The 22,457-nt window shown below is 36.2% G+C and overlaps 1 pseudogene; it reads right to left on the reverse strand.

The window, feature by feature from the left end:
• Positions 1 to 548: 548 nt before the first annotated feature.
• LOC118926720 (60S ribosomal protein L10-like) lies at positions 549 to 994 on the reverse strand (annotated as a pseudogene).
• Between the last annotated feature and the right edge of the window lie 21,463 nt (positions 995 to 22,457).

Genomic DNA, 22,457 nt, shown 5'->3' on the forward strand with positions numbered 1-22,457 from the left:
ATAAATACACATTCACTAATGGTAGGTGAATCACAAACAGCCTGTGGCACAAGGCAGTGGTCCAGTTGTTAAAATATTCACTGTGGAGAATTGAGAGGGTAGAAGGAAATGTACTAGCTTGGAAGGGGATGAATTAGCAGGTTTGTTGTATCAAGTTTGAGATGTATGGAGAAAATAGCTACTGGATACATGGATCAAATAGCTATTGTTCAGCAGCACTATATTGTGATGCTCAGCAGAAATATTATGAATAGCTCAGAATGAATGAGAAACAATTAAAAGCCAAATGTGAAAATCGAAGATCCTCTTTAGTTACATACCAAGAAATTCTCTAGCAGATGGAGAGAAGCCAAAGACCCACTTCTCCAACTAAGGCAAGTCTGTTATGCCACATCAGGGACCTGATTTAGAAAATCCAGAACTGTGACACCTGGGATGACAACATCAACAGCTTTAAACTCATTCCCATTAAACTTAGTGAAGCCCCATTTCTTGGAGATGCAGATTTCCTGGCAGCCAGAAACTTGAACTTGGCCCTACATAGACCCTCAATCACATGCTCCTTGCTCTGCAGCTTGGTGCAGATGGACATGATGACGTTGCCAATATGGAACTTGGCCACCATGCCCTGGGGCTTTCCAAAGGCATCCCGTATAACTGTCTGGAGTCTGTCAGCCCCAGCACAGGATATGTTATTGATGCGGAACACATGGAATGGGTGGAGCCGCACTCTGATGTGAAAGCCATCTTTGCCACAGCTTTTCATCATGGACTTTTTGGCACAATTATGGGCAGCCTCCAGGGCATCAGACAAGAGCTGCTCATATTCATCTGACATCACGTGGCCACAGATCGGGAACTCATCCACTTTTGCCTTCTTCTACCCCAGGTCAAATATGTGGATCTTGGTACCAGAGATACCTTAGCAAAAGTAAAAATTTGGGTATGGCTTGTTCTTACAATACAAGTAACACAAGGTGGGGCAATGGCCCATAGCAACATCAGAATACTCAGCAGCAGGCCAAGAGGAAAGAGTAGAAGAACCATTTCTTGAAAATACTTTCTATTTCTATTGATGGTTAGGTTTTCAGTGAACTTGCCATTATTTGGTATATTATTTGTCTTGAAGTCAATTTTGTGTTTCATTATTATGGAAATTCTATACTTCCTATGATATTTATTTTCAATTAACCACACCTAAAAACATATATACATAGATACACACACACATATATACATACATATATATTTATATATACACACACACACACACACACACACACACATATATATATATATACACACACAAACATATTGTACATGTTTATCCACGTTTACCATTTCTAGTGTTCTTTCTTTCTTCCTGCAGATCATAATTTCCATATATCGACATTTCTCTTAGCCTAAAGATAATTTTTAACATTTCTTGAAGTGCAGAACCTGTTACATCTAATTTTCTCAATTTTCCTTTATTTGAAATTGTTAGTTGGACTTTGGGTCCTGACATTTTTTTTTTTAGATGTCATATTCTTGGTTTAAAGTGTTTCATTTTGTTGTTAAATTTGTTTAGGTACTTTAAAGATGTAATTTCCTTGTCATCTTTCCTTTACTGCTTTTGAGAAGTCAACCATCATGTGTTTGGTTCTTCTCACATTTAATATGATTTTTATTTTTTCTATCTGCTTCCAAGTTTTTCATTCTTTTTGTTTTTCTGCAATTTTACCACGCTGTTCTTGTATGCTTAATATCATATTTGATGTGTTGTGAAGAATTTAGATTTATTTATCATCCTCTGAAAAGTATTGATTTCTCTTCAAACAGATGGTTAAATTAGCTGGACTCAAACTCCGAACTTGTGTCTCCCGTAGTTCTTTGAGCCCCTGCTCTTGAGTTTGTGATCGTTCTTGACATCTTGACCACATATGTCCTATTCTGGGTCAGCCGAGGATTTGGGCTCCCTCTTTGATGGCTTCTTCTCTCTGGGACATCCCTTCCCCCAACACACAATCCAGACTCAGCACAGATAGATTCATCCTCTGATTCCTCAAATCAATAGAGCTTTGGGTTTCTTTTTGAATTATAGTCACTCTACACCCAACAGACGGAGAGTAACTCTGAGGAAAAGTAATAAAAGCATCAGTTTTACCCAGCACATTTCTCTTTTTTCAAGGGTCAAATCTCCCCTAGTTTGGCCTGATATTGTTTTTTCTTTAGTGACTTTAAATAGGTGGTATGAAAAAGATTTAATAATTATTATCTGCAAGAAAGTTAGTTTGACATAAGTTAACCCACATTTCCAGGAACAAAATCATGACATTTAACTTTTGTTCCCTCTGTCCTCTGTATCTACCTTTTTTTTTCATTTTCCTCATTTCATTGTTTTTTTTATATTATGGAAAGCATTGTCTCTGTACCTATGCTTCTTGTTTCTATATTATTACTTCTAGTTTATAGGCATCCAAAACAAGTCTTAGTGTAATTTCTTCTATCCCCTTCTTTGTCTAACTGAATTCCAGATTACCCTATGAGAATTGCAAGATTTCTTTCATTAATAGGGATACCCTAACATCCATTCCAAGAATTTCTTTGATATCAGTAGGCAAGAAGGGACCTCATGATTTTCCTGTAGGGAAGATAATGTCTTCCCTTGCTCAGCAGCAGAGGCAAAGGCTGGCCTCCTTTGTTCATTTAACATAATGTAGTATATGAGTAACTGTGGTCCACATTATGAAACACTAATTACCAGGATCACTCCTATCCCAACCCTGGTCTAAATGTTAAGTGTACAATTTCTAAAATACACCACTAAAGCCACTATTTCCACTTCCTAATTCTTTATCCATATTCTGTGGTCACTGCAGACCACACAGAGATGTAGAGATGTGCTAGCAGAGGATAAAGTGCAGAGAGCACAGGTACCTGGACCAGGGCCCTTAGAAACCCGTGCCTTTAGAGTAGAAGTTTTCTTATTTTTACATACCTCACAATTCTGTATTTGGCAGAATGTAATGGATAAAAACACAATACATCGTAGATCTCTTTGCATTAGCATATTTACTCTGCTTCAAGCATTAACTTTTACACTGAACAATAATTGTTTCCACTTTCTTTGATCTCATAGATGTTAAAACAATCCCCCATGTATTCGAAACACAATAGAACCTTAGTATTATCCTTTGCTATACTGCAAGAATTTTAATGGTAATATAACGTATTATAAGCCTAAAATATTGAATGCATTCATGCCAAAATATCCTTTACTAGGTATAAAAGTCTCACCCAGAATAGAGAAAAGAAATAAGGCACTTAAAATTTCATATGATATGTATACATAATTGACATGTACAGTTCTGGAATTTAACTATAAACCATAAACCACATATCACAATGTATATTCATTTCTCATAAGAAGCATCTTATTCAAGTATTAGCCTACAATTTCAAAAAGCCAATCAAAATTTTCAGAGGATAAGAAAAGAAGGATATTTTAATGTCCAATAAAGATTTGTAAAAATAAATTGTGATATCTAGGAAAAGTGTTGGGATAAGAAAAGAAAAATAAAATACTCTCAAGAATAGAATATTTCCTAGACCATTCTTTATATTTCCAATTTTCATATTAAGCATATCTTATCATATTTACATCTGAAGGAAAACATCCTAACATAGATCACAATATTTGGTTTAAAGCCATATTTCATTTTTAACCAAAATACATATGTGACAGGAATGAAAAGTACCAGGCAAATTTATGATGATACGTGAAATTTAAGTGCCCCTTTTTCTGAGATCTGAGGTGCTTAGACCCAAGGACCATACTAAAACTTAGTCTGAGGAAAGAATAGGCAAGTGAAAGAATTTTAAAGAAGAGTGGATCTGGAAAACCTATGGCAACATGCAAATGAATTCTCAGGTAAATTATTTTTTAAAGAGAAGAAGTTGAGAAATTAGACATTTATTCCTTTTAAAATACCCCTGAGAACATCTTCCTAGAAGGAAAACTGCTTTCCAATATGAAGACACTGGATTTAGAAAATAAAGATCAGACCATTACTAATGTTCCCTTGTTTCCTGAAAGTGGAAGGGAAATTATTGAGAAAAGATAAATTTTCCTTTTTTTTTTCTTTTAAACTAGATGAGTTTATATTTCTTTGAATGGTTTACTACACCTAAAAACATATATACATAGATACTTCACAGCAGAAAAAAAGTCCTTATTCTGGTTGATACTCAAAGATTGAAATGAAACAAGTTGAAAGAGCAAAAATGGAAACATCTCTTCTTTAAGCCCACATGTAGTGATGAAACTAACAACACTTACTGAATTTTTTACACTCCATTACTATTTGAATTTAGTATATTTTGTTGTTTTCTCTATCCCTGCTCTCTTTACTCTGTATTCTTTCAATTTCAAGTTTTTCTTTGGTGCCAGTTCTTGAATGGTTGTCTGTCTCCAGCCTACATGTGGTTCTGGATTGCTATGATCAATCACAAAACGACTGTTCTCTTGATCTCCAAGGCTATCAGGCCTGTCCTGGACAACAAGTATTTATTTATCCTTCCCTGATAAGGAACATCTATACAGATGTGAACAAACCAAGAGAGAAAAACCCCTAAATACTCTTCCTCTCCTTCTAATTCTTGTTTCGGGTCTTATTTTTGTGCTTTTGTTATTTAGCACTTTAGTGCTGAGGTTTGTAATACATTTTTTGTTTTTTCGTATCTTCAGACATATGAATATCTAGTTCCTTTATAATTTTACAGACATAATTTTAGAATTTACCTAAAGTTAAAAAATCAATTTCAAGTAAGAATTGTAACTATAATATATTTATAAAATGAACACCGAGCAAAGATTTTATTAACTCCTTAATTAAATGAGGAAACTGGTAAGAAGTTTTTCAAAGGAGAATCCAAAGAACAGACATACTTATAGATCTGGAATATGGAAATGAATTTTCAAATGAATACAAAACTGACTTCTAATGCAATTGGGGAAAGAACCAGCTTAACCTCCACATGACAGAATTGGTTTGCATATCTATACACATGAATTATTTTGCACTGCTATCAGCTCTCTGCAATTTACCATTACAGAAGATCTCAAAGACAAAGAAAGGCACATTACTCCCCACAGGATCAGATAAACTGGAAATGCGTGTTATAAAGAATGCAGATTTCCACTGGGAACACTTTTATTCCAATGTCATAAATATTTCTTACACAAATATTGAGCATACTTATTGTCTTTACACACTAGTTTTTTCATCTTTATTGAGGTATAAATGACAAATAAAAATTATATATGTTAAGGTTTACAATTGAATGTTCTGATATATGTATATGTTGTAAAATGATCACCACAATAAAAGTAATTATCATATCACCTCATATATTTATTATTTCTCTTCCTTCTTCCTATCTCTTTTTTCCCTTTTTCCTTTTCTTCCCTCCCTCACTCTTTCCTTCCCTTCTACCTTCCTTCATGGTGGTGAGAGACTTAAAATTTACCCTCTTAGCAAATTTCAAGTTACCAGCTGTATTGTTAATTACAGTCGCCATGCTGTAAGCACAACTCTATTTGGCTTCTGTGAATTTGACTACTTTATATTTTAGATTCCATATATAAGTGAGATCATGAAGTATTTGTCTTTCAGTGTCAGGCTTATTTCACCAGCACAGTATCTTCCAAGGGCATCCATGTTGCAAATACCAGGATTTTCTTTCTTTAGACTGAATAATATTTCAATATAGTTACTATTCCATTATTATCCATGTGTATGTCTCATTTTCTTTATTCATTCATCCATTGATGAACACTTAGATTGGTTTCATATCTTAGCTACTATGAATATTGATGCAGTGAACATGGGAGAGCAGTTGTCTCTTTGCAACTGATTTCATTTCTTTAAGATAAATACCAGAAGCAGAACTACCTTTAATTTTTGAGGAATTTTCTACAATGGCTATATGAATTTACATTCTTTTTTAAATTAAAGTATCACTGATATACAATCTTAAGAAGGTTTCACATGAACAACATTGTGGTTTCAACATGCACCCATATCATCAAGTCTCCCCCATTTCACCCAATTGCAGTCACTGTCTATCAGCATAGGAAGATGCTATAGAGCCATTATTTGTCTTCTTGGTTGCTAATTATAGTGCCCCTTAATTCTCTTTGCCCTTTTCCCACAACCATCATCTACAACCCTTTCCCTTTGGCAGCTGTTAATCCATTCTTGGGTTCTGTGATTCGCTGCTGTTTTGTTCCTTCAGTTTTTTCTTTGTTCTTATACTCCACAGATGAGTGAAATCATTTGGCACTTGTCTTTCTCCACCTGGCTTATTTTGCTGAGCATAAAACTCGGTAGCTCCATACATGTTGTTGCAAATGGTAGAATTTGTTTTCTTCTTATGGATGAATAACTTTCCATTGTGCATATGTACCACATCTTCTTTATCCACTCATCTACTGATGGACACTTAGGTTACCTCCATGTCTTGGCTATTGTAAATAGTGCTGCAATAAACATAGGGGTGCATATGTCTTTTTAAATATGGTATCTTGTTTTATTTGGGAAAATTCCTAGGAGTGGAATTTCTGGGTCAAATAGTATTTCTATTTTTAGGTTTTTTGAGGAACCTCCATATTGCTTTCTACAATGGTTGAACTAATTTACATTCCCATCAACAGTGTAGGAGGGTTCCCTTCCTCCGCATCCTCACTGGCATTTGTTGTTTCTTGTCTTTTGGATATTGGCCATCTTAACTGGTGTGAGGTGATATCTCATTGTGTTTTTAATATGCATTTCCCTGATGAATAGTGATGTGGAGCATCTTTCATGTGCCTGTTCGTTATTTGAATTTTTTCTTTGGAGATGGGTCAGTTCAGATCCTCTGCCAATTTTTTAATCAAGTTATTTGTTTTTTTGGATGTTGAGGTGTGTGATTTCTTTGTATATTTTGGATGTTAACCCCTTGTCAGATAAACCGTTTATGAATATATCTTCCATTATTGTAGGATGCCCTTTTGTTCTGCTGATGGTATCCTTTGCTGTACAGAAGCTTTTTAGTTTGATGTAGTCCTATTTATTCACTTTTGCTTTTGTTTCCCTTGTCCAAAGAAATGTGTTCAGGAAAAAGTTGCTCATGTTTATATTCAAGAGATTTTTGCCTATGTTTTACTCTATAAGTTTTAGAGTTTCATAACTTACATTCAGGTCTTTGATCCATTTCTAGTTTACTTTTGTGTATAGAGTTAGATAATAATCCAGTTTCATTCTCTTACATGTAGCTGTCTTGTTTTTCCAACAGCAGTTGTTGAAGAGGTTGTCATTTCTGCATTGTATATCCATGGTACTTTATTGTATATTAATTGGCCATCTAGGTGTGGGTTTATATCTGGGCTTTTCTATTCTGTTCCATTGATCTATGTGTCTGTTCCTGTGCCACTATCAAATTATTTTGATTACTGTACCTTTGTAGTAGAGCTTGAAGTTGGGAAGCAAAATTCTCCCAGTTTTATTCTTCCTTCTCAGGAATGCTTTTGGCTATTTGGGGCCTTTGGTGGTTCCATATGAATTTGAAAAATATCTGTTCTAGTTTGCTGAAGAATGCCGTTGGGATAGGGATTGCATTGAATCTGTAGATTGCTTTGGCAGGATGGCCATTTTGACAATATTAATTCTTCCTATCCATGAGCACATGATGTATTTCCATTTATTGGTGTCTTCTGTCATTTCTCTCATGAGTGTCTTGTACTTTTCAGGGTATAGGTCTTTCACCTCTTAGGAATACTTTTATTCCTAAGTATTTTATTCTTTTTAATGCAACTGTAAATGATTTCTCTTTCTGCTAGTTCATCATTAGTATTTAGGAATGCAACAGATTTCTGTGTATTATTTTGTATTCCACAACTTTGCTGAATATAGTTATTAGTTCTAGTAGTTTTTGAGTAGGTTCTTTAGAGCTTTTTGTGTACAATATATAATATCATCTGCAAACAGTGACAGTTTAACTTATTCCTGTCCAAAATGGATGACTTTTCTTTCTTTGTGTGTCTGATTTCCATAGGTAGGGCTTTCAATACAACGTTGAATAAAAGTGATGAGAGTGGACTTTCTTGTCTTGGTCCCAATCTTAGAGAAAAAGCTTTCAGCCTTTCATTGTTAAGTAAGATGTTGGCTGTGGGTTTGTCATTGGTATTTATTATGTTGAGGTACTTGGTCTTTATTATATTGAGGTACTTGCCCTCTATATCCATTTTGTTGAGAGTTTTTATCATGAATGGATGTTGAATTTTGTCAAATGCTTTTCCAGCATCTATTGTGATGGTCATGTGGTTTTTATCCTTCTTTTTGTTGATGTGAAGTAGGACATTGATTGATTTTCCAATATTGTACTATCCTTGCATTCCTGCAATAAATCCCAGTTGGTCATGATGAATGATCTTTTTGATGAATTTTTTAATTTGCTTTGATAATATTTTGTTGAGTATTTTTGAATCTATGTTCATCAGGGATATTGGTCTGAAATTTTCTTTTTTTGTGGTGTCTTTGTCTGGTTTTAGTAGTAGAGTGATGCTGGCCTCATAGAGTGAGTATGGAAGAATATACTACCTCCCCTTCTACTTTTTACTAAACTTTAAGGAGGACGGGTATTGAGTCTTCTTTAAATGTTTGATGAAATTCAGTGGTGAAGCCATCTGGTTCAGGAGTTTTTTTCTTTGTTAGTTTTTTTCTTTGTTAGTTTTTTGAACCAATTCAATTTCTTTGCTGGTGATTGGTCAGTTCAGATTTTCTGTTTGTTTCTTCCTGGGTGAGCCTTGGAAGGTTGTATTTTTCTAGAAAGTTGTCCATTTCTTCTAGGTTATCCAATTTGTTAGCATATAATTTTTCATAGTATTCTCTCATAATTCTTTGTATTTCTGTGGTGTCCATAGTGATTTTCCTTTCTTATTTATGATTCCTTTTATATCTGTAAACTCTCTTTTTTTCTTAATAAGTCTGGCTAGGGGTTTATTTTGTTTATTTTCTCAAAGAACCAGCTCCTGGTGTCATTGATTCTTTCTATTGTTTTATTTTTCTCAATTTTATTTATTTATGCTCTGATCTTTATTATGTCCCTTCTTCTAATGACTTTTGGCCTCCTTTGTTCTTCTTTTCCTAGTTTCATTAATTGTGAGTTTAGACTATTCATTTAGGATTGTTCTTCTTTCCTGAGGTAAGCCTGTATTGCTATGTACTTTCCTCTTAGAACTTCCTTCATTGTATCCCATAGGTTTTGAGCTATTGAGTTGTTGTTTTCATTTCCCTACATATATTGTTTGATCTCTGTTTTTATTTGGTCATTGATCCATTAATCATTTAGGAGCATGTTGTTAGGCCTCCATTTGTTTGTGGGCTTTTTAGTTTTCTTTGCATAATTTATTTCTAGTTTCATACCTTTGTGATTTGAGAAGCAGGTTGGCACAATATCAATCTTTTTGAATTTACTGAGGTTCATTTTGTGGCCAACTATGTGATCTATTCTGGAAAACGTTCCATGTGCACTTGAGAAGAAAGTGTATCCTGCTGCTTTTGGGTGAAGTGTTCTGTAGATGTCTGTTAGGTCCATCTTTTCTAACATGTTTTTCAGTGCCTCTGTCTCCTTACTTATTTTCTGTCTGATTGAACTGTCTTTTGGAGTGAGTAGTGTGTTGAAGTCTCCTAAAATGATTGAATTACATTCTATTTCTCCCTGTAATTCTGTTAGTATTTGTTTAACATATTTAGCTGCTTCTATATTGGGTGCATAAATATGTATAACGGATATAGCCTCTTGTTGGACTGACCCCTTTATCACTTTGTCTCTTGTTACTTTCTTTAATTGATACAAGTACTGCAACACCTGATTTTTTCTCCCTATTAGTTGCATGATATATCTTTACTCATCTCTTCACTTTTAGTCTGTGTATGTCTTTGGCTTTGAAGAGAGTGTCTTGTAGTCAACATATAGAAGGCTCTTTTTGTTTTTTAAGTCCATTCTGTAGCTCTATGTCTTTTGATTGGTGCATTCAGTACACTTACATTTAGAATTATTTTTGATAGATATGTACTTATTGCCATTACAAGCTTTAGATTTGTGGTTACCAAAGGGTCAAGGGCAGCTTCTTTACTACCTAACAGTCTAACTTAACTCACTTATTACTATTTTAAATGCAATCTAAAGGCTCTTTTATTTTCACCCTTCTCTTTCTTCATGTTCCACTCTTTGTATACTAGGTGTCATATTCTGTACACTTTGTGTATCCCTTGACTGACTTTGGGGATAGTTGATTTAGTTTTGCATTTACTTAGTAATTAATCTGTCTACTTTCTTTGCTATTGTTTTATTTTCTATAGTGTCAGCTATTTAGCCTTAGATGCACTTCCATCTATAGCAGTCCCTTTAAAATACACTGTAGAGATGATTTGTGGGAGGTAAATTCCCTCAGCTTTTGCTTATATGGAAAATGTTTAATCCCTGCTTCAAATTTGAATGCTAATCTTGCTAAGTAGAGTATTTTTGGTTTGAGACCCTTCTGTTTCATTGCATTAAATACATCATGCCACTCCCTTCAGGCCTATAACATTTCTGCTGAGAAGTCTGATGGGCTTTCCTTTCTATGTGATCTTTTTTCTCTCTCCCTTGCTGCTTTTAATACTCTGTTCTTGTGTTTGATCTTTGCCAGTTTAATTATTATGTCTTCGGGTTATCTTCTTAGGGTCCCTTGTGTTGAGAGATCTCTGCACTTCCATAACCTGAGTTTCTATCTCTTTCCCCAGATTTGGGAAGTTTTTAGCAATATTTCCTCTAAGAGACATTCTATCCTTTTATCTCTCTCTTCTTCTTCTGGTATCCCTATAATGCAAATATTGTTCCATTTGTATTTGTCACACAGCTCTCTTTTTATTCTGTCATTTCTAGAGATCCTTTTTTCTCTTTGTGTCTTAGCTTCTTTGTTTTCCTGTTTTCTTTTTCATCTACCATCTCCTTTACCTCATTTAATCTGCTTTAAAATTTCTCCATTGTATGCTTTATTTCAGGTAATATATTTTTCAAAGTTTTCATCTCTTATTTGATGTCCTCCCTGAGATCTTGAATATTTTTCTCTAGCTCTGTGAGTATGTTTATGTTTATGACTTTTATTTTATAATCTTTATCAAGAAGTTTGGTGATTTCAGTTTCACTTAGACCTCTTTCTGTGGTCTTTTTCTGTAGTTTTGTTTGGACAAATTATTTTTCCACTTCATTTTTTCAGTCATTCTTATGGAATAATAATTTTGTGTAAGTGGCACCCTGTAGTGTCCAGAAGTTGTACTTTCTGGAGCTGCCTAGCACCTATAGCAATAGTAGGAGTTGTAGGCATGCAGAACCAGTGCCTACTGGGAGGAAAGAGCTCTTTCCTGACTTCCCAGCTGTAGCGCCTGCCTCTACTGCCAGGTCCAGTGGGACCACCATGCATAGAGGAGCCTCTCTGCTATGCCCCTGTAGCTTCCACAGACAGGATCACTCTCCCACTGGACTGCCACTATAGTGGGGGCAACAAGGGTGTGGGGCCAGTACCTGTCAGGAAGAAGGAGCAGAAAGCTGTGTACTGCAGTGGAGGGCCTCAGAGCTGCATTGCCAGCCAGGGAAATGGGGCATCTGAAGCTCCTGAGAGTTCCCAACCTACAGGGTTGAGTGTGCTGGGGTAATTTTGTCTGCCTTCCCTTTCTCTTGAGCAGCAAGCTCTTTGTAATCTTTGCCTCTTTAGCACCCCTCTCACTGCTGGGAAATCTTTCAAAGTGCCCACCTTTATTTTGTCCTGCCTGTCAGGTTGTGGGTACCTGTTCTCCACAAGTGGCTGGAATCTCAGTCTCTCCCAGTATTCTGCCTGTCTTTGCTTTCCAACCCCACTAATCTCCAGAGCACCATGTAATGTGGATTTGTGCTCCCAGAGCAGTTCTCCAGGGCTGGATGTTTAGCAGTCCTGAGCTTCTACTCCCTCCCCACTCCATTTCTCTTCCTCCCACCTATGAGCTTGGGTGGGGAAGGGCCTGGGTCTCACTGGAATGCAGCTTTGCTACTTTATCCTCTTGTGTGTGGTCTTCTCTTTTCCCCAGATGTAGGCAGTCTGTTTCGCAGTCTGGATCATTCTTTGTGGTTTAGTTGTATATTCTATATTTTGTGTTTTATGTAGTTTTGGGAGGAGTTTTCTGCCTCACTTCTCATGCTGCCATCTTTTTCCTACCTCTGAATTTACATTCCTACTAACAGTGTACAAGGTTTCCCTATTTTCCACATCCTTGCCAATATTTGTTTCTTTTTGATTATAGTCATCCTAACAGGTATGAGGTAACATTGTGTTTTTGATTTGCATTTCACTGATGATTAATGATGGTTAGCACTTTTTCAAATATCTATTGTTCATTTGTATGTATTCTTTGGAGAAATATCTATTTAGGTCCTCTACCCATGTTTTAATTGGATTATATTTTTGCTATTGATTTATATGAATTCCTTGTATATTTGGGGCATTAACCCCTTATCAGATATATAGCTTGCAAATATTTGCTCCCATTGTCATTTCATTCTGTTTTTTGTTTCCTTTGCTGTACAGCAGCTTTTTAGTTTGGTGCAATTCCAATTGTCTATTTCTGTTTTTGTTGCCTGTGCTTTTGGTGTCATATCAAAAAGTCATTGCCAAGACTAATGCCAACAAACTTTTCCATTTTCTTCTAGAAGTTTCATTGTTTCAGGTGTAACATTTAAGTCTTTAATCCATTGTGAGTTGATTTTTATATATAGTGTGATATAGTGTCTCCTTCTTGGACTTCCATAATGTGTATATTGTCTATTTTACCAAACAGAATTTCCAGAGTATACTAGAATTCCCTTAAGATATCTTCACTCTTTTTTCCATAATTTTTTCTTTTTACCTCCTCTGAATGGATGATTTCCAATAACTTATCTTTGACTACACTGGTATTTTCTTCCACTTGATTGGTATATTATTAAACACCTCTATTGAATTTTTGAGTTCAATTATTGTATTATTCACCTCTATGATTTCTATTTGGTACTTTTTAAGTATTTTCTAGCCCTTGAAATTCTCATTCTGTTTATGTATGGCTGCCCTGTTCTCAGTGAGTATCTTTATGATGATTAGTTTAAATTATCTGTTGGATAAATCACCTATTTCCCTTTAATTAGGATCAGTTATTGAAGATTTGCCTTGCTCTTTTATTTAGATCATATTTCCCTATTTCTTCACTTTCTTCGACTGTACTGGTGTCTTTGTATTAGATAATACATTCGCCTCTTAGTCTTCACAAACTGGTCTCATAAAGGAGAAGACTCATACCATTTAGCTCATACAGATATTCCGAGTGCCTCTCAAACCTTTGTACTTATCCAAATGGCTGTCTGTTCTTAGCAGCCCCAGTGAATCTAGAGGAAGACAAACACCATCAGTGCCCTGAGACTGAAGCCAGTCCTTAAGTAGCACCCCAAGAAGTTGAAATGTGAGATGTTTGGTGTAAATCCTTCTCTTCTTAGCAAGGAGCTGGGAACTAGAGTATATTATCTGTTTACTCTGCAATGAGCCAGGGTTAGGAACTGTGGACATGCATGAATGCTCGTTAAAAGCACACTATCTTTTAACTATTACTATGTTCTTTCTAGCTCCTAGGGGTTTAATAAATGCTAGTCCTGTTAACTCTCAGAAGCCGGTAAGTTAGAAGTCAGTTTCTTAAGTAGTAGCTGGAAAAGTCAGGGTACTAGATGCAGAATCCAATTCCTTCCAGAGAGAAGCCAGAGGCTTGGTTTTATTGCTAGAGTGAGCTGAAAAGGATAGGAAGGGAGCCATGAGAAGTCTCCCCATACATATTCAAAACTGTGTCTTTATTCTCTGAAGTATAGTGAATGTGTTGGTCCTGCCAGCTCCCTAGAACAGGAAAGTTATAAGTAGACCTTCAAACAGCAGCTGGAAAAGTTGGGGCACTATATTTGTGGTCCAAACCCTTCACTCCTCTGCCATAAACTGAGAATTGAGGGTTCCCTCCTGATTGTATGGTAATGTGCCAAGGATGGGGTTTATGGCAAGGGTGAGTCTCAGCTTTTCCTACCAAACCATGTGTGTAGCTTTTCTCTTGCTGGTATACAGGAATCTCTCAACTAGTGTCTGTATTTCTCACTAAGGGAATAGAACCTTGTTTAACTCTTAAACGAATGGTCTGTGGGAAGAAGTAGAGTGTGGAGCCTCCTATTCTACCATGTTGCTGATATTTACATGTTGACTAATATATTCTCAAAATAAGAACAGAAATATTCCTTAAATTTTTTCAAAACAAGTCATGATGAAATTGAATAATAATGATGATGAGGTTTCTTTTCTCTTTGTTGTGCATTAAATAATTTTTCTCTTTCTATAGTGGCAAAGAACATATATGTGTGTGTGTGTGCATATATATATATATACACATACATACATATATAATAGAGAGAGAGCATAATATATATTTGTGTGTGTGTATACACACACACACACACACACACACACACACACACTCAGCAGCAGTGTTGCCACAGGGCATGGTTCTTAGAAATAGAAAAAGCCCTGTCAGTTGTGAGTGGATCACTTCTCATTTGTCACTTCTGAGGTTTATCTTTTCCTCATGCATGGCAAAATATTCACTTCTTACATATGCTCCACTTTGCTCTATTAATACTCTCAGTTTGCTATCATGTATAATAAAACAGCAGCTGTAAAACACTAAGTCATATAATATCTGAAGGAAATAAAGAACAGATGAGATAAGGTTTTTGTTAGTTTTGCAAAATGTTATTCATAAGATATCTGTCCTATTATAAGCTCAGGTTTTCATTCCTTTTTGCTGACTTAATTATTTTGTAAAAAATGTGGTTGGTAACTTCTTTATTTGAAAGTTTTTTTTTCTTTCCCCTTATAGTGCAGTATTTCATATAATATTATCTCATCTTGCAGGCCCCCATGATTGTTGAAAAGAGTGGACATTTAACTTATGAAGAAGTATTTAAGAGCACTATCAATTGAGATTATAACTGACTTTTAGCAAACAGGGAAAAAAAACATTTTTAAAGAGTTTTATGAGTTCCCTGAAAACTGTGCATATGTGCCCTGTCGTGTACAAGCACAGAGACTAAAAGCCATTTTACTGACTTGAACAACAGTGCATTTCAGAAGCTGAAAGTGACTCATTCACTCTTTTGCAAGATGAAAGAACCTGCACATGACCAATTAAAGGGATGTGGACATGGGGCTGAGTAAACCGTGGGAGATCTGAGTGCCTGAAAAGATAAAACACATAGAATTACAAGTGGTGAGCTGGATTAACTGAAGCAAAAAGTCTTTCTTGGTAGTTTGGTTTAAAAAGAAATCCTTTAAAATCAAATAAGTGAGGATAAAGAAAGGGATTCATAATAGCAACCACAACAAAACAAAAAATCCTCAATGAAAACACAGTCATTTTCACCACAGGTCTTAGTTAAACTACATCATTTTGAATTCGTCAATTAGACCTTCTGACTGCTTTTCGGTGAACAAGAGTAAAGGAGCAGTGCCCTGGGTTTTATTGCTTCAAATGACCCATATCATCCTGAGGTGATCTACCACCGTGCTAAGTATATGTTTTATCTTGATGCAAACTGATCCTTCAAAGCACATTTAAAAGAGTTTCTACCCTGAACTTCAAATGTACAAATTCACTTGTCCAAACTGATTTGTTCAATTTAAATAAAAACATGCTGTTACAATGATTTCAAGTATGTTGCACTAAATAACACAGATACACACAAATATGCATTTAAAAATAATTTCCTACTTGGCAAAAACAGATTTTCACCTGAAAATATTTAAGTAGGATTATACTTATATTTCATTTTCCTACTTTTTAAATTATGAAATTTGAGTTATTTCCCTTATAAAAATGAAGATTGAATTGACTCTTGTTATAATGTGAGAAATAGATTAAACCAAGATTGTAACTGCAACAGTTAAATGTTGCAAATCGATAGCCAGAACTGCTGGTAGTAAAATACACTGCCGGACATTCATGAGATCCTTGAACTTTTTGTGAGTTTTAGTGAAGGTAATAGCTAGGAGAAAATGGTGATCATTTTGTAGTATGAAAGCATTAGCACATCTGGGTTTTTTAATTGCCTGAATGGTATGTTTATTTAGTCTATATGATAAATAATACCTGGAGCACTCCCTTGTTGTTTCATTTTTGTCTTTACTGTCCATCAAGATTACAGATCTCTGTAGTAGAGAAATTCCACAATTCTCAAAGTAGGCTTGGGCCCCTGATTTAAATACAAGTGAAGTCAATGTACTGCAGAGAATAGGATCCATTTTAGTAATCCGAGAAAGAACCCCACAGATGGATTGTGTTTATTCTTTCCATTATACAATTTGTCATTGTGGGTAAAAATTGTAATATTTCCAGACTATCTTGCCTGGCCGTGGTGCATTTGCATATCCTCAGGAGCGGAGAGAAGTTCATCTCCATGTCAATGGGTAATTACCTGGGCATCCAAGGGCTGTCTGAACCTGAGAGGTTAAGGGGAGGGGCTGGCTTGCTTGCTTCTTCCAGAGCAGGGGAGAGAGATGGTGCTGGACTGCAGTTTGTAAGCAATAAACGGGTTTTAAACTTTATTTCTCCCTTTGACTGATTTTGGTTTTTAGAGGTATTTTGCCCCAGGATTTCCTCACCCCAGACTTACAGTCATTTATAAATAGTTTTAAAAAATGAAGATTGATCATATTGCAAGGCCCTGTGATTCATTAATAAAAGTGCTATTTGTTTTTATCATATTCTTCACTTAGTTACAGTCATCATTGCTAATAATTGATTTGAATTACACAGGCAGATAAAATTATTTTATACCATGTTAGTTCCCTACTTCCTTCCCTAAACACATACAAATTTGTACATAAATACACATATTTTATTAAATCACAGTTTTTAAATAAAATGTTGGTTTACAAACTAATAAATGGGTAAAAGGTAGAATATTACTATGATTTAATTATTTCCCAGTATTTATTATGATCTTATGGTTATAAGTGTAAACTAAAATGCACTTTTTTGTCCATTTGACATATTTGTGTAAGCCATTAAGAGTTCATAATGTGAAATGACATTGTAAAGTCAATTCTATAGTGTTGCTCATTTTACAGAAGATGAACAGTTTCAAGGATAAAGAAACTTGTTCAAATTATTTCAAGCACATTTCTCAGTTGTTATTTTCATTAGATTTTTTAAAGTTTCTGTTTTTCTGCTGCAATTTCCTACTTTTTTTCCTCATCCTTTCATTCACTGAACACATTTTTTCTTGCCTCTTGAGCATTGTTATACTAGTTGTTTAAAAGTCCTTGTTTGCTAATTCCAACATCTGGGTCATCTGGAGGAAGGCCTATGTTATTTTTTTCTTCTGAAAAATAAGTCACATTTTTCTGATTCTATGTTTGTAAAATCAACTGTTATGTTCTATCAATTATGTCCTGTTTCTTGTGATCTTACACTGTGGAGACATTGTGTAAGGACTCGGTTATTTTCCTTTGCATAGTGCAGTTTTGTGGTTAACTGTTCTAGCAGGTATTTAACTTGGTTGGATTCAAACTGCAAAATCCTTGTGCAGCAGCTCAAATCTCAGTTTAATTATTTATTTCCTTAAGGTGTGTTCTTTGCCATCTGCCCCAAACAAGTATGATTGGTTCAGGGAATCAGCAGGGATATAGGCAAAGTTTATTCACAGAATTGGATTCTCCCCTGCAATTTCAAGATGCTGTGGGTCCCTGTAAGGGAAATGAAGATTGCTTTAAGTCTGTGCTGAGGCAACTCTGCCGGTAAACAGACCTTGAACAAACTGTTAAGAGAGTTTGGCTCTTGATAATGTGCCCAGATCCTGGCCAGTTCTGGGAACACTGGAACAGCCGAACAGCCCAGCGTTATCTCGCAAGGTCACATGACATTGTAATAAATGAAATGTATGTAACAGTAGTCACATAAGATGTTTGTTCAAGAGGATGAAGTGGGAACTCTAAAGCAGCCCCCGAAGCCTCACCGGTGGAGCGGATGAGCTACAGTGAGGAATTGTTGAGCCGACGACGCTCCCCGGAGGTGGCTGCGCTAACTCACGGGCTGCCCAGCTGGTGCAACTCGGATGCTGTCTGCTCAGTCAGGAACAGTTTGTATTCTTACTTTCATTTTCTACCTGTTTCATCGTTGTCCTACCTTGACTCCGAGAGAGGCTCAGATGCTGTGTACTCAGTGGTGAGGTTTATATTCTTACTTTGATTTTCCATCTCTCCGATCTTTGTCCCACTGAAGCTCCGAGGGCAGCTCAGATGCCACATATTTGTGCTGAAGCTTGTATTCTTACTTTCATCTTCCATTTATCCACTTATTTGCCTTAATGCTTTGCAAAAAATGTCTCTCCCTTTAATATATTATTGTGTGCAGTCTCATTTCTGCCTTATCAGATCCTTCGAACCATATCTTGAGCAACACAGTCCCTCAAACTGTTTTCCAATTCTTCAGGCCAAAATAATTGGGATTTTGCATTAATGGTTGCAGTTAAATTGGTTTCAGTGTCTATAAACAACTCACAAGACCAGACATGACAATGCTGACAAATCCACAGTTTATGTCAGGACCAGGCAACTCCATTAAAATTAAGAAATTCATCACCTCCAAAGGCTGCCTTAGTAGCAAAGGGTGGAACTCTGGAGGGGTCAGGTGGAAGCTCCGACAATCCTCCCTCCAGAAGAATAAATTCTCTTTTGATCAAGATCCACCAAAATGTGCACAGAACTCCTCAGAATCAGGGCCAAAAATGGACTCTCAGTTGGGGTTTTTGTACTTTGCTGGTCATATAGGCATTGAAGGGAATAATACAGCAATGACTAAAATAAGGAAATGGATCAGAGCCATGTGGTCTTCCAGCAAGGGGGCCTGAGAGGCTAGGAGTGTGTACCTATTCTCCTGCAGCTGTGAGGGCCGTGGGCAGGACACTTTCTCCCTTAAACAATCTCGGACATGTGCACAGAACCCTTCAGAACCAGGGCACCCAGCAGAGTGAAGTATCACTGCTACCAATATAATGTTAAAAAGCTGCTAGGAACTATCCCTAAATGAGTAACTCACCTACGGTGGTCCATTCTTCCATGTTTCAAAGTCTCTCTTATTTTTCAGAACTTATAAGTAGTTATATTTTGTGCAGAGTATATACTTGTTATGTGCAGAAGGCCAGTTTGTTCAGATATTAGTCACTGTGCAATTTGCTCAAACATGGCCAGTAAGCAGCTAAATTAGAAATAGTACCTTTGTTCTGATAACCTAGTGCACTTGTTTTTTTCAAATATTGTTTTCTGGTTGTCTTTTTTTATAAGTACTGTAGAGCAAGATTTTAATATTTTACTTTGATAAACAGAATTTTTTTTTAATTGGTCTCACCATATCATATTTCATTCTATTCAACTTTCCTATTCATTTAAGATGTATTAAGCATATTATACTTGCTGGCGTTACTAAGACACTAATTATCACTATTAAATATCTTATGTGTTAAAATCACCCTATTACATAATAATTGACACTGTTAATGAAGCTGTAAGAGGTGGCATCCTGAACAATTCCTATGTATTGTCCCATTTAATTCTCAAATGACTTACAAATAGGTAGCTTTATTATTCCTATTTTATAGGTAAGAAAACTGAAGCAATATAGGTTAACTACCTTTTCTGATTACTTTCATCTATTAAGCATTAGTTACAATTGAATCCCAAAGACTGATAATTGACTATAAAAAAAGTAAAACAATAAAAATAAACCCCAAAACAAAGTATTAACTTTTGCAGTTAGCATCTCTTTACTAAAGAAACATGATAGAAAGAAATGTCCATTTCCCACATGCATAAGCTCACAAGTATTCTGCTATATATTTACTATTCACAGAAAGTGTTCATGATATTAAATTATAGTTTCTTTAAATTATCACCATTATTGGATTCATTTTGGGGGTTCAACTGTTGACATGTTCAAAGGTTATAAACATCAATATTCATGTTACAAGAAGAAAACTTCTGGGTTGGCAGCAACACTTGCATGAGGCTATGGGAAGTGGGAGAGGGTCAGATGTACAGCATAGGATCCCTACAATATAGGATGGGCTGGGTGCTGCATATTAAAGGGCAAAAATAAGGTGGGATAATGAAAACATAGAAGCTGAGTGTCTAAGGTAACTGTTACTGCATTCAAAATAGGTTGCCCTCCTTAGACTAAGTTCAAGGAATTTTGTTTCATTCCTTCTCATGGACGCTCTGAGCATGTAGAAGATATTAAGTCTATACAATTTTTAGAGAAGTCCTACTTCCTAGAAGTTCATGGCTAGCAAAAATTTGAGAAACATAAACAATGCTACAGGCTTAATAATCTATACAGAAAATGGAAGTTGAATATAACAAGGTAAATAAGATATGGAATGAAACCAAAAAGTAGATAGTATTCATTGAAATGTGACTTTGAAACTTACAAATGATATAAGAAATAGCTAAAGTTAGGCAAATACTAAAATTCAGTGTCCTAATATACAGCATAACAATCTAATATATCGGTAAGAATGGCATTAAGATATCATTATAATAGTTAAAATCATTTAGGAGTACAAGAGTGATGTCTACTCCTACTGTGACCCGAAGAGATAACTTCTGTGTGTGGTTATTGAACAAAGGGCCATTATTTGGCAGATAATGTTAATATATTTGAAAAGCTGGAAAGACTTCAGAATGAATGTTGTTATACTTGATCATTGATATATATTTGGAGCCTTTTGTGTTCCACATAATTGTTTTACAAACCCCCAGTAGTCTTTTAAACATGATTTAAGGGCAAAATCAGTTATAACTGGCAGATTTAAAAATTTACTTTTGGAAGCTCCACACACGTCCTTCCTACATATTGATATACTTTCATTTCAGCCCGTCAGGAAAGGCCTGAAAAACCAATAATTACTCTGTAAGGAATGAAAGCCCATTTAATATTTTTTAAAAGGCAAATTAATCAAAAACAAAAAAGGAAAAATTTTCATCTTGTATAATGCATACCATCATTTAAAAACCCATCACCACAGAGGAATTAATTAGAAAAACCAAAGTGGTATAAAAATGTCATTTACTATATATTTTTTGTATTAAAAGCAGGGCTTTCTTAATTTCAGATCTTTAATGAAAAGAGAAGTTAACTGGAATTTATTAGCTTTGGAAATTAGAAAATAGGTAGTTGGGCAAGTGTGTGATGCCTTGGAACAAGTTACACAAATGAGACTGAACATAAATGTCACATAAGTGACAGTCCTGAGAAGAACTAGTTATAAACACTTTATGCCCCTTTCCTTCAGTTAAATATTATAGCACAAATTTGTCAAATATTTCTGTTTAGAAGTGAAGAATCTTTGGAAACCTAGATAACCAAAAATCGAATATTATTAGTTACATGGACATCTATTAAAAACACTAAAACATGCATTTTAAAATTTTTAAAAAACATTTTCTGAGGATCACAGGAAGATGATGGCAAGAGTAGTTTAGAGGAAATCTCCTTCCCAAAACATATATTTATGAAAATACAATAAATACAACTATTCCTAAAAGAGACACCAGTGGATGCAGTACAACAGTCAGGATACATCTACATCTGCGAGAACTCAGCATCACACGAAGGGGGTAAGATACAAGCCGCGGCCAGGTGGGACCTGAACGCTCCCCCACCGCAAAACCGGGTGGGAAGAAAGGAGTCAGAATGGGGAGGGAGTGAAAGCCCAGGACTGTGAAACAACAACCTCTACAAATCCGCACCGGGAATGCAGACACAAGGTGCACGGGGTGCTGGATATTAGAGAAATGGAAAAGCAAAACCTGTGGGCAGGTCCCCGCCACTGGCACCCCTGAGACAAAAGAAAAGTGAGAGCTTTCTGCAAGTCTTAAAGAGACAGGGACCCCATAGCTGGATGAAATTGTCCAGGGAGCTGGGAATATTGGGGAAACTTAGGCACCCTAAACGGAGGCAGTGCAGCTCTGAAGCCCCTCACAAGACTAGGCAGCCTGCCAGTCATTCCTCCAACTGGCGCGGACCCTGACACATGGGCCCAGTAGCAGGAGAGTGGGAGTGCGCGCCGGGGGCGGAAGCGCTAGAAGGAACTGAGAGCAGATCCATTGACCATGGGGCTAGCCTGCAGCGGCGTGACCAAACAGCCTGGGAGCGGCTCACGCACTCCAGCGGCAGTGAAGCCAGAGCCTGGTAGAAGCCTGCATGGAAAAGCCCCACGGGCGAAGGCAGCGGAGCCAGAGGGAGCAGGCACACTCCCAGCAGCCAACTGGAAACCCAGCCAAATGCACAGCCGCCCGGGCTAGA

This window comes from Manis pentadactyla, chromosome 5, assembly GCF_030020395.1.
Source record: "Manis pentadactyla isolate mManPen7 chromosome 5, mManPen7.hap1, whole genome shotgun sequence".
Lineage (NCBI taxonomy): Eukaryota > Metazoa > Chordata > Mammalia > Pholidota > Manidae > Manis > Manis pentadactyla.